We start from the raw sequence: 13,120 nt of genomic DNA on the forward strand, positions 1-13,120 counted from the left end.
AAAGGTACCCCTTACAGATTCTTTCAAAAAAGGGGTCTGTTTGGGACAAGAAAATGTGGGATTGTGTCAGTATGGTCCAGGATTATCTCTGTAGATTTAGGGGCATCCATCTGAGGACAAAGCAGACAAAAATGTGATTGAAAATTTGTCAGGAGAGCCTGTGGAAGACGAAGGATGTCATTTGAAAAATGTCTGCTGGGAAGACTTGGGAACATTCACTTTTTTTTGGGGGGGGAGTTTGTTTTGGGCGGATAATTAAAAAATCATTGGTTAACCTTCTAAAAATCGAAAATCGAATGAAATCTGAAGGACCAAACAACACATTGATTCTACCTCCATGGTTTGAGAGGCTTCAGGGACTGCAGTTGCCTGCCTTGGGGCTCCAAATTTTGTTGGACTGGTTCAGTGCACCCATAAGCGCAAGCCGGGCACTCTGTGTATGACGTCACTACGCAAAACTCGCGCTTCATCGAAAACCCATTTACGTATTACAGAACCGACTACGAACAGGGTCATTGCAAACAACACGTGGGAGGCGTCACACGCGAACGTTGAGTACTTTTGAGCGCATGGTGGTCGCATTAATCCGTTTTTTTAGCGACTTTGTGTAGTATCATCAAGACAACACATAAAAAATTAGTCTCTGAGGCCTATGAGGAATCGCTAGCACACCTACGTGATATGGAGTAAGTACAATTATTATTCTACATACAGGATAGGCTTAGGCCTTGTTCTTGCGATTTGCATGCCTTGACGGCTTGAGGCTTGAAAGGACATGTTTAGACTAATCCCAGGATCACTAGGCATGCCTACAGAGTACAATACATGTACATGGCCCATTTCTGTGAAAATGACAGGAGTAACTTAAGTAGGCCTATGCCCAGGTTTTGCACACATCGTGCATATTGTTTATCCCTCCCAAGCAAGTTGTTGGGTGTGATGATGCAGCTGTACAGTGTAATTCTACTCTATCATACTAATTACCGTCAACACGCGCAACAGACTGTCAACACACTGTCAAAACAACGTCAACACCTCCAAAACTTGTTAAAAATCAAAAGAAACGGTTCTCGACCGTAAAGTGTTTGCCGAAAGGATATTTTGGCTAAACTTCAACAGGTTGCACTCAGGAAAATTGCCCTTTTAATTTGGTCGAATCGCCTCCTTCAAACCACTGCTCAGAAATCAGCAGCCATGTTGCCACTGGGGTAAGTGGGACCATACCATTACACTAGAGGGGTGGTGGTATTATATGATAAAGAAACAATGCCTTTTCATTTAAAGTTCTAAATGTTTATTTTTTCTTAACATTGAATAATTGTCAAGTTTCATATTTTGACAATAACTGTGTTAAAATTAAATAAAATCTATGATGTTTTAGCTATATCGATTTTTACTCTCTTATAAAGTATTTTAATTTACAGCATATCCACACCAAATGGTACAGTCCAAGCTCCATAAGGAGGCAAGAGATGGGAAGCGACTTAATACTAGCCCGTGAAACCTGGTGCGCTACCTTTTTTTCAGTAGCTGGGTGACCAATGATTCATGAAGAGGGGACAATGCAATACACCATTTAAGACATTTCAAAAACGAGAATCCATTACGTCGCTTCGGTAGCTTAGTAGGTAGTGATTTGAGCTACAGATCCGTAGTCCCTGGTTCAAATCCGACCCATTTGTGCTATTCATTTTCCAATTTTATCATTGTGTTCGGGATTTCCTTTTTCAATTGATGCAGAAACAGAGTCCAAGCATGAACCCTCTAAGAGCCTTGAGAAAAATAGCAGACCAGGTTTCACGGGTTAGTATCTAGTCACTTTCGGCAAGATGGCAGCAAACAGCTATGCTGCTAGAGATAAATTTTTGTGTGTGTAAAAACTCCCTTTTGCAAATTGATTTGTGACCTCCAACTACTGGAAAGTCTCTTTCAGCCCAAGTGTTGTACACTTCCATGCCTCTCTTGTAGATTGAACTTGTATTTTCGGGAAGTTGACACTGTGTTGACGTTACTATTGTGTTGTGACGGTGTGTTGACGGTAATTAGTAAGACCCATTCTAACTTGGCCGTCCCATGATGTAAGCCCAACTTCACTTTGGCATGCTGTGCATATTTAAATTTTTGAAATGATACTTGATGTGACTGCGTCAGGACGATGTACATGTAGATCAGTTAATCTGACCAACTTAGACTCTACAAATTGCCTTTTTAAAGATTCAGATATGGTCCGGTGAAACATGGCATTGTAAACAAACTGTATACTCATCAGTGTGAAGTTGTCAACTTTGTCTGGAATTTTGTTGGACTTTCACAAAAATGGTGTCAGAACGACCAAAAAAAGTTATTAAAAAAAGTCCAGAAGGCTTCTGGAAAATATGCACTTTGATAATATTGGAAAATATGTTAAAGGGAGGTGGATTCCCTCTCCCCTCACCCCAGCTCTTTAGGGTAAAATTCAAAGGTTCTTCAAGAAATTTCCACTCACACAGCCAGAGTTTTCACAATTTGTTAAGTTGAGAAAGCAGTCACTTGGTACCGCCTCTTGTTTGTACATGTGTCAACTGGCTGAAGATGGACCTTTTCTGAATCAGCCGGCTTAGGCTGACAGAATTACATAAGTTTGTGGCAAATAACTGAAGCCACTCACTTGTGGCTGTAATTATCTAGCCTCAGCCACACCTTTTGGACATTGCCTTAAAACCCACAACTCTGCTGGGGACATGCTCAAACTAAAGTACATTTACTAAAATGCATACAGACATAACTGCTCCCTTTTTGTTGCTGTATTTTTACCAGGTGTTAAAGGTTATAGCAGCGTGGTTGGTCCCCTGCCTGTGGGCTCATCTTCTGGCATGACTGGCCTGATAGAGTAAGGTGATAGCAGGGTGGTTGGTCCCCTGCCTGTGGGCTCATCTTCTGGCATGACTGGCCTGATAGAGTATGGTGATAGCAGCGTGGTTGGTCCCCTGCTTGTGGGCTCATCTTCTGGCATGACTGGCCTGATAGAGTATGGTGATAGCAGCGTGGCTGGTCCCCTGCCTGTGGGCTCATCTTCTGGCATGACTGGCCTGATAGAGTAAGGCAATAGCAGCGTGGTTGGTCCCCTGCCTGTGGGCTCATCTTCTGGCATGACTGGCCTGATAGAGTATGGTGATAGCAGCGTGGTTGGTCCCCTGCCTGTGGGCTCATCTTCTGGCATGACTGGCCTGATAGAGTATGGTGATAGCAGCATGGCTGGTCCCCTGCCTGTGAGCTCATCTTCTGGCATCACTGCCCCAGTAGAGTAAGCCATCTCTTATTTTACGACAGTAATAGTCATGATTTTGGTTGTCGCAACGATTTGTTTAAAGATACAGTCTACCATTTGTCTTTTGTGGATCAGTTTCCTTTGAAGCAACAAAATTACTCAAAATCTCAAGAAGTGAACACAAGAACGAACCTGATGAAGTTTCAGCTTAGAAGTGAATGCTCCGTATTCTGAGAGAACTATTCTGGGACTTAGATTTCAGATCAAAAGTTGCTGAGTCCTGTTCAAATTGTCCCTGAATTCAGCATCTGGGAAACATTCTCATATTTAGTCGAATGCGGCTACACTTTGTCACCCCCTGAACTGATGAATTATAGAAACTGCTAGTTTTTCCTGGCATCATGTCAACCCTTGCATGCATTTCTAATCGTGACTTTCCAAAGATTTGAGAAGGGGCCTGCTTGAAAACCCCAACCAGCCTATTACTCCTAACAGCAACCCACAATAAGAGTGTACATGTATGAGGTGATGGGTTGAAAAGTGGATGTTTTGCTCTTGAGGGGAAGAAATTATTATTACAGTGTGACTGAAAAACCTTAGGTGACCTTTTCTTGTTGTTTTTTGTCATTTTTCCCCGTGTTTAGATTTGGGAAGGCCTCATTGCCAGGTGAATGTACTGCCATGGCTGCCTACATGAACACTGAGGCTGGCTAGTGTCATGGTGCGAGTGGACTGACCGATGAAATTGCCAAAGTGAAGAGGCAGATTATGTCATAAGTAGCACAGGTAAGGAGTCGTCTCAAAATTCGTCCAGGACAAATTGTGGACAAGTTGTGGACATTGTTGAGGGTTAAGTTGGGGGATTCTTATTCATCTTGTCTGCAATCATGTCGCTTGTCACTAACTACCAGCGATAATCGGTTGTTTGTTCCCGGCGTTTGAGCGGCCGACCCATGAACAACAAATTGAGCTGTTCGTGAACATATGGGAACAAGCCGCCTGAACTCGGCCGTTGATTACTGTCAGAGCTGTTTGTCCGTTGATAGTTTAGGTTTGTGGTCTTCTCTGATCGACATTACATTATTACTGTAAAACAGTGCCCTCACCTCTTTGGAAAAGGGAAAGACGATTGTAAGTGTTTAAAAATGTCACTTTTTGATTCAGTAAAACCTGAAGAGGTGTCTGGAAAAATATTTTCAACAAAGATTACAAATTCTAAATGCTTTCAGAAGGAATGCGTCAGCAGTGTCAAAGGAATCCTATTGTCATAGTTCATTTTCTGACTTGAAAATGGATGAAAACTAAAAATTTTTAATGAAATAAAAGGCGTAAAAATAAGAATCTTGTAAGGATCCTTCTTTGTCACAGTTTTTGCTCCAACTTCGTTTCTTTTGTGATTAATTTCTTCCCCAGACCTCCTTATATGAAAACTGTGGGTATGCCCCAGGAGAAGCAGACCATGATGCTGATGAGAAGAGCGCCCTCTCCTCCTTCAACCTGTTGAGAAGGAAGATGGAGGACACGCTCCTTTGGGACTTCACGGAGATGATTCATGAGAATGTCAAGGAGAGGAAGGAACTTGGAAATGCCAGTCCTCGCCTCCATCACTGAGGAGGAACAGTTTCCAAGATTGCATGAGGGAACCTCATCAGAATCTTTAGGCATTGAGTCACAAAAAGGCAAGGAAAAGACTCAATCTTCTCTGAGATGCAGTTGCTTGCTTCCACCTTAGGGATGGAGCAAGTCTATCTGCATTTGTACACTACTCAAAGGATCAAAGGATCATACGTAGTGTTTAATAATTTAAATAAATGATATTCATGGCATCAAAACAAGAAATTTTCCCTACAGAGTACTGAAGTCTCATGACAGTGAAAAAAGGTCGGCACCTTGTCCAGGTCTTTTACAGCCCTGAAAATGATGTATAAAATATTGCGTTTTAACCAAGTAATATGAGGGCGCTGGTTATGAGTTAGAATGATATCAAAGTAAAATGAGGGCGCTGTTTATGAGTTAGAATGATATCACAGTACAATGAGGGAGCTGTTTATGAGTTAGCACGATATCACAATACAATGAGGGTGCTGTTTAGTTAGAATGGTATCACCCATACAATGAGGGCGCTGTTTATGACTTAGAATGATATCACAATACGAGGGCGCTGTTTATGAGTTAGAATATCAGAGTAATATGAGGGCGCTGTTTATGAGTTAGAATGATATCAGAGCAATATGAGGGCGCTGTTTATGATTTAGAATGATATAGTACAATGAGGGCGCTGTTTACGAGTTAGAATGATCACAGCACAATGAGGACACTGTTTATGAGTTAGAATATCAGAGTAATATGAGGGTGCTGTTTATGAGTTAGAATATCACAGTACAATGAGGGCGCTGTTTAGTAAGAAATGATGTCACCCGTACAAAGAGGGCGCTGTTTATGAGTTTGAATGATATCAGAGTAATATGAGGGCGCTGTTTATGAGTTGGAATGATATCACTACAATGAGGGCGCTGTTTAGTTAGAATGATGTCACCCGTACAAAGAGGGCGCTGTTTATGAGTTAGAATGATATCAGAGTAATATGAGGGCGCTGTTTATGAGTTAGAATGATATCACATTACAATGAGGGCGCTGTTTATGAGTTAGTATATCACCGTAATATCAGGGCACTTATTGAGTAAGAATATCACAGTAATGTGAGGGCGCTGTTTATGAGTTAATATGATTTCTCAGTAATATGAGAGCGCTGTTTATGAGTTACAATGATATCGCAGTAATTTGAGGGCGCTTTTTATGAGTATATTCTAGTAATATGAGGGCACTATTATTTGGGATTCTGAATCTCAGAAATGAAGCACTCTCTCCTCTTGCCTCAGAGTCATCCCCTCCTCACATGTAATTCATGTGCAAAGAGAGTGAAGGTGGCCATTTTGAAGTTGTGCAATACCCGAGCAATACACATTGCCCAATGCTTTTGACCTTTCCAGCTAATTCGGCTCTGAAATACAACTAACCAATTGCCTTGTCTCACATTCTATGGTGCTCAACCAAGCATGAACATGAGCTTCAGTGTACAAGAAGTAAAGTCAATGAGGTACACACCTGGCTGAAATTTTCAAAGACAAATTTACGTCTGATCCTTTGATTTTTTTTGAGTAGTGTATATCAGTATACAGTACAATGCTGCTATAATGAACAGGGCAGGGTCCATACACAATGCTTGGTGTCGCACACCTCCCCAACTATTGCGATTTCATTGGTACTCTTCCAATCGTCGCATTTTCATAGGCCTAAAAATCTAGATGTTCCGATTTCCATAAAAAAGGGGGAAAAAGTTCTGGCAAAAGAGGGCGCTACTTGCCAAAACAGAGAGGGTTCCATTTGCAGAAAAAAGAGTGTGCCGCTTCCTATGTTGAAATGTCAGTTGTTACACATACATACGTGTGTTTTCTTGTTCGTGTAGAACATATTCCCTTGTGCCACTGCTTGTTTTGCTATGTTCCAACTTCGGAGTTTATTGACATCTTAACTTTTGAGTCGCTGTCATCAGTCCTAAATTTTTTTCTTTAATTTAAAGCAAATTTGTGATGTTCAGTAAAAGTGTGCAAAAAATTTGGGAGCCAAGAGGTACGTTCCGTACACCGAATTGTTCAGTATAGTGACGTTGTACTGTACTTACATCCAAGTATTCATGACTTAAGAGGTACTTTGTAAATTGAATCGACAATTGGTCAGTTTGCTTTTGAAGGAAGACCGTTCACCTTTAATTTGTTTCTTTTCATCGTAACGCATTGATTCTTATTAATGCACATTTAAAACATTCATATTTACATTTAAGTTATCAAGATGCTATACATATACTTCAAAATTTGTCAAATAATTACCATTTGGAAAGACTCCAGGCACATTGATACTACTTCTTTGAGGATCAACTAAAAGCTTATAACTCTATTGCATGCTTTCAACAATTGAATGGTGCTTCCATTCAGGCAGCCAAACTACCAGCACTGTTTGGTCAACCAAGCAGCTGTTCTGAACCTCACTTTTAACAAGTTCGCCCTCCCCCCGAACAGAGATATTGACAAATGGTCGGAACCACCGACATAGGGCTGAATAGCTCAGTTGGTAGAGCACTGGTACGGTGTTCCAGAGGTCACAGGTTCAAATCCTGCTCCAGTCAATTTCTTTCTTCATCTTTTTTTAAGTTTTTCCATGGACAAATTCTATGTGCATTTTGTATTTTCCAAGTTTTACATCGACATTGCCAGAGAATTAGACAAAAGTCTTTCACTTAAAATTATCAGAAAACTGCAAGTTGTCAATTGTTGGCTCAGTGCTGAAAGGTCATTATTGTGAAAATGTTGTAAAAATGTAAATTTTGAAAAACACTCTAAGGGCCTTACTCTGTGCACGAAAGAAATATTTGATTTAAACAGTTTTTTTTAGTCATAAAACTATTTTTTTGCGGCCAACACGTTTAAATTTTAACCACTTCTATTTCCCAAATTAATGTCTAAAAACGTTATTTTTCACCAAACACCTTTTAGTGCATTCTAAAGACCTTTTAGCACTGACATGAAATTTATTTCATTTGAAAAAATTACCTTGCAAAAATGCTTTATGTGTATGTAACACAACCACCATTAATTGCTATAACCAGTTAACTTTTGTTTGCAAGTGAAATAAATGCTCGTTTATTTAAACCAGCAGAACAACTTGTTTGTACATGTATATCTGTTTGTAAAACTGTAGTACTTTGCCATTTATCCCTTCTCCTAATTTGGACCATTTTACACTGCCAGAGTTCAAGGTACATGTAGATTTAACATTACAGCCTCATCCTACTTGGAAGCCCTGCCAGTCTTAAACATCTTTCCAAGCTCCTTATATAAAGTTCCCTCTTGGAGCCTTTTAGTCTAAATCTTATAAGGGCTACAATAAACCCAATAGCAATATGGAACATTAAGAAGCTATGTCCTTCAACCCCATGGGATCCTCAGAGCTCTAATACTGATAGTCCCAAGCCCTCAGCCATCCACTCTACCCTTCCTATCAGCTCTCAGACTCCCAGCCCCTAGGACTTCCACCCTTGCCTATCTCCAGTACACAGTTTGGCTGAAAAATATTCTAAGTCCAAACAATGGAAGGTTTAACATTTAGAAACGAGCACATTTCTTCAAGAAAGTGCCGTGGCATAGCGGTTAAGGACACTAACCGCAATGCACAAGGACCTGGGTTCAATTCCAGGTGGGCATGCACAATTTTGTTAAAAAACTTAGTATATAAAAAAAAAAAAAAAAAAAACCTCCTTTTCCGGGGATCCCCGGGATTTGAACCGGGATCCCCTGGCCTGGCAGCCAGCTAGCTAACCACTAGGCCAATTGCTTCTTGATAGATAATAATTCGGAACTTATATTTAAAGGTTAGGATTGCGCAATTTCAAAAAAGGTCAGAGGGCACATTAGCATGTATTTAAATAACAAAAGCAGAAATTTGAATATTAAAAGACAGGAAACAAAACAATATTCAGACCTTGCATATATTTCAGGTCAAACATTTATTTGCCGCAAACCTTTCTATATTTACACTTCCAAATGTGCAGTTTTATATCATGTATGTCGTTTAATTCAACTGACGTGGTTGGAATTTGAATACATAACTTAGAGAAAGATTTTCCTAGAATTGAAACATCAGGTCCCCTGAATTTTTTAAGTTTAGAGAATGTCACATTTTTCGGTATCTTGCTAAAAACATTAAAATTTGTCAGCTTTTCTGGATGAGCGGGGGCGCTCCTGCTGTGATGTTAATCAGGGAATTCAGGCAGCATTCAGTTCTTTTTTTCCCTCTTTCCATTACCATTAGGCGATTAAGGCAGTGTTCATTTCTATTTCCCTTAAATCTTTCCATTACCATTGTGTGATGTAGTGGCTTCATGGAATGGTAATAGCGCCCTGTATGGTTGGTCAGCATTTTATAGCAGAGCCTCTGACGTAGCAAGCACAACGGACATTCCTCTGGCCAGGATTCCTAGGAGAAACCAATCAAAGTCAACAAGTCCTTCCAGTGTTAACCCTGAAGTTGCTGGGTTATTTTGTACCATCTCACAACCGAGAGCTTTTCAACTGATTTTTTCAACACTCGGCGTGCATGTAAAACATTCCTTATCAATACAAATGCGGAGTCTCAAATCAATCTGACATACAACTTATAGTTGATACGGTCATTTGATGTTGAAGGTTACAAGCGTACCAGCCACTGTGTGCACTTTTTTTGGTTGACCTGTTTGGGAAAGTGGGTGCATGAGAACAGTACGTGTCATTTCACAGAACTGCTGCACCCCTTTTCTTTCAGAGAAAGTGGTGGTTTTAACAAGAAGGATTCATGTATGTGCAACTTTCACAGAATTGGTGTCAAAAGACCACAAAAGACTTACTGAAAAACTCCTGAAGGCTTGACTACTGTACTGTGGCATTATCAGAAAAAATCCTGAGGGGCAGATTCTATCTACTCACTGGTTCTTTCAGGGTCAAAGGAACACACACAGCTAACTGCAAAATGTTGATTGTTAAGTTGTCAAACCTGAAAGTGATTTGGTTCAGGTAATGTGTTAGGACCCCTACTGGCTTGAATGTCTATATTTGAAATTTTCAATATTGCCTTGATGTTACTTTGTGCATGTGTCTGTGACATCAATGTATGGCCTCAACATCATCTTCAATACTTATAAAGACAACTTACAGTCACTGCAGAAGACAGACTTCTCCTGGATGGACAGCATGTTTCTTCCACTCTCACTACCATCTCTGCTTCTATCCACTTGCCAACAAGTTCCCTAACAATAAAGAAAAAGTTAACTGGACTGGAGAAATAGAAAGGCCTCATTTCTGTCATTTAATAGGAATGATTCCAAAGCCGTTTTCATAATTAAAACAAGCACAATATATAACCCAGACTGTTCGGGGTTGTTTGGTTAGAAACCCTGCCAGACACATCAGTCTGCATCATTTGTCAAAATAATTTGCTTGCCCAGTGTAAAAGGATCCAACAGGTCAACTCTCCTCAATGCCAAACAGCCTGGGCGTCTGTGGTTGCCAGTCACCACAAGATCCAGCAGTGGCATTGTTCAATGAGACTAGCTCCCATTGTCTCAACATGACCAGTCTGTTTGGCTGCTGTTGATTGCCCGGTGCATCAAAAGGCAAGTTCCCACTGGACGTTTTTTTGGTTATCTTACCTCGAATTTCCTGTAGAATTACAAAATTAAATCCAATGGGAACAGACCGTAAACTAACGTCCCAGTCAACTTACCGCGATTGGGATGCAAAACTATAGACCTCCATCAATGTTCCAAGAGCAGATAGTGTCACAATAAGGGGCTTGATCTGTGAAATTAAAATAATCATAAAATGATTTAAATCATTCACCCATATATAATTAACAACTTTCTTTTTACAAGACCAATATTCATTTTCGTGTTGTTATTTTTAAGGAGCTTCAAAAGACCATTCAAAGATTCCAAATTGTGGCCTTCATCAGTAAATTTGGGGGGAAATTATACCCCAAGACAGGTTTAGCGTCGGTTATGTTCTCAGCCAGAAAACATTTGTCATCATGTCTACAAAGTGTGTAACATCCGGCACTGTGCAGTCTCTTTAGTTTTTAATTTAGTTCGCTAAGACAACAGAAATTAACACAGAGCTGTACATTTTTTTGATGGCTGCACAAAGTAGCAACTTCAACTTTATTTTAAATAAGGACAGATTTTCAGCTGAGGCAGATACATTATTTGATTTCTGCCTGATCTTCCTAACCCTACAGGGGAGGTGAAAGGTTATCTCCCCCTCCCACACAAACACCTTCCATTGCTTTCCTCCCCACACAGCACCCCTCCCCCTTCAAAAATGTCTTCACCTCTTTTTTTCTCCTTTCATGGGTGGAGGGTGAAGCCACCACAGCTGCCTAATTGCGATCAAATCAGAAGGGTTAGCAGGTGTCAATTACATACATGTACCTGTGCATGATGTCATATGCAGACTTATATGTCTCCATCGTCCAGTCATCTCTTACCTGAATGCCAGCTGCCAGGTTTATACACAGGTGCTCAATGTACATATAGGCGGTCCGCCACATACAGTGTGTGCGGTCTTGGAACTTCAAATGACCATCATAACAAAACAACATGTTGGATTGAGCTCACCTAATTTTTACAAAATGAAGCAAGGATCGGCTGAGTCACTGGTGTGGGGTCTGGCATCGAAGTGTGCCAATGCAATGCAGGTGCAGAGGTGCATCCGATAACAAGGCAGACCTGGAAAAATAGCAAGCTATCACAAGAAGAGAAACTTAAACTAACTGAAGAATGTTCAACAGCAAAGTTGCAGGGAAGTGAATCACTAGGAACTCAAACACCAATTCTACATCAAGCAGAAAACTACACTTCATTATGTGGAACAATACATGACATGTAAGTTGACTTGTCTCTGCTGATCTGCTTCACTGAGTATCATGGCCACACTACATGAGAGAGATTACCACAACTCATGTAGTGTGCAGTAATTAACGTTGTCAGAGATTACCACAACTCATGTAGTGTGCAGTAATTAACGTTGTCAGAGATTACCACAACTCATGTAGTGTGCAGTAATTAACGTTGTCAGAGATTACCACAACTGCTGGTGTCTGGAGCTGTACATGTTCACTGCCAGTGAAGATCTCGAGCAAATCACACTTGTAACAAAATCATGGTTATCGAGATCACAAATAATTCACTAACAGGCATGATGGTCAGGAATTCGCCATTTGGGCAAATTGAACAAGATAAACTGCTGGGTGAATTAAAGAGGCAACGGAGAAGTACCTGTATGTGGCTGATACCGTTAGCGGCCGGGGAGCTTTATCCCAAAGTTTAAGCCTTCCTCCACTTGTTTCTAGTTTAGGAGTAGGGGAATGTGTTCAGAGGTATAGTCCACTAGTCTGGCCCTAATGAAGTTGAGTCTCTAACGTGCCACTCTTCGATGTTTCCTCGACTCTCCTCATGCATCACTGCCAAACCAAAAAATTGAATTCATTCAGTTACATTAAATAATATTATAACCTTTAAAACAATTTGCAAGATGCATGCAAAATCTAAGTGGGCATATAGGCCTACTGAATGAAGTTACTCATGTCTTTTTCACAGAAATGGGCCATAAATACCTAGTGTTGATCCCAGTCCAACTCCTAGGATTAGTCTCAACATGGCCGTTCCCTTTCTCCATGGTCTCAAGGACTACCCCGCGCGCTTCCACGACGTCAGCCCCACAGTTCTGGGGGTAGGCTACTGGACAAGGCCTATGAATTTTATTCCTGTAAAGTGTAAGTGCGCAATTATAAAAGCAACATACATTGTACTTACTCCTTAGGTGTGCCAGCGATTACCCAGAGAGTAATTTCTCACGTATTGTCTTGATGATACACAAAGTCACAAAAATAAACGGATTTAAAGCGACCACCGAGTGCTGACATGGCTGAGTAGGCCCTACCCACATGTGCCACCGCACCCACGTGTTGTTTGCAGTGTGGTGTTGGTTTTTGTTTTAATGGCGCTTTCAGCAACTCTGGCTATTTTCGCCAATAACTGTATGTTTATTCATACATTTTATTAATCGGCATCACGTTACGGAGTTAGGAAGAAGGTCCAGTTTTAGAGGCAGGAGGTTGCAGTGTGTCGGTTCTGGAATGGGTTTTGGATGCAGCGTGAGTTTAGCGTGGTGACGTCATGCACGGAGTGCCTGGCTTATGGGTGCACTAAACCAATTCAAGCTCCATTAAAGTACGATTCGATTACCACGGCGGCTTCATCGCGGGGGGGGGCTTGTCTCCTCCTAAAAA

The 13,120-nt window shown here is 40.9% G+C and overlaps 2 long non-coding RNA genes across 3 annotated transcripts; one reads left to right on the forward strand and one right to left on the reverse strand.

Moving 5' to 3' along the window:
• The first annotated feature begins 469 nt into the window (after positions 1-469).
• LOC110981186 (uncharacterized) lies at positions 470-7,965 on the forward strand. The gene is made up of 4 exons (XR_002598414.2): positions 470-686; positions 2,797-3,283; positions 3,892-4,033; positions 4,661-7,965. It is a non-coding gene; the product is annotated as an uncharacterized LOC110981186 (long non-coding RNA).
• An 823-nt stretch (positions 7,966-8,788) lies between these two features.
• LOC110981160 (uncharacterized) lies at positions 8,789-11,441 on the reverse strand. 2 transcript variants are annotated; one of them, XR_015423602.1, is made up of 3 exons: positions 10,559-11,441; positions 9,989-10,082; positions 8,789-9,277 (listed from the first exon to the last, which is right to left on the reverse strand). It is a non-coding gene; the product is annotated as an uncharacterized LOC110981160 (long non-coding RNA). The 2 variants fall into 2 exon arrangements; XR_015423601.1 differs by having other exon boundaries at positions 9,989-11,441.
• Positions 11,442-13,120: the final 1,679 nt, after the last annotated feature.

Source organism: Acanthaster planci, linkage group LG21 (genome assembly GCF_054643075.1).
Source record: "Acanthaster planci isolate LZ-2023a linkage group LG21, COTS_SCS, whole genome shotgun sequence".
NCBI classification, from domain to species: Eukaryota; Metazoa; Echinodermata; class Asteroidea; order Valvatida; family Acanthasteridae; genus Acanthaster; species Acanthaster planci.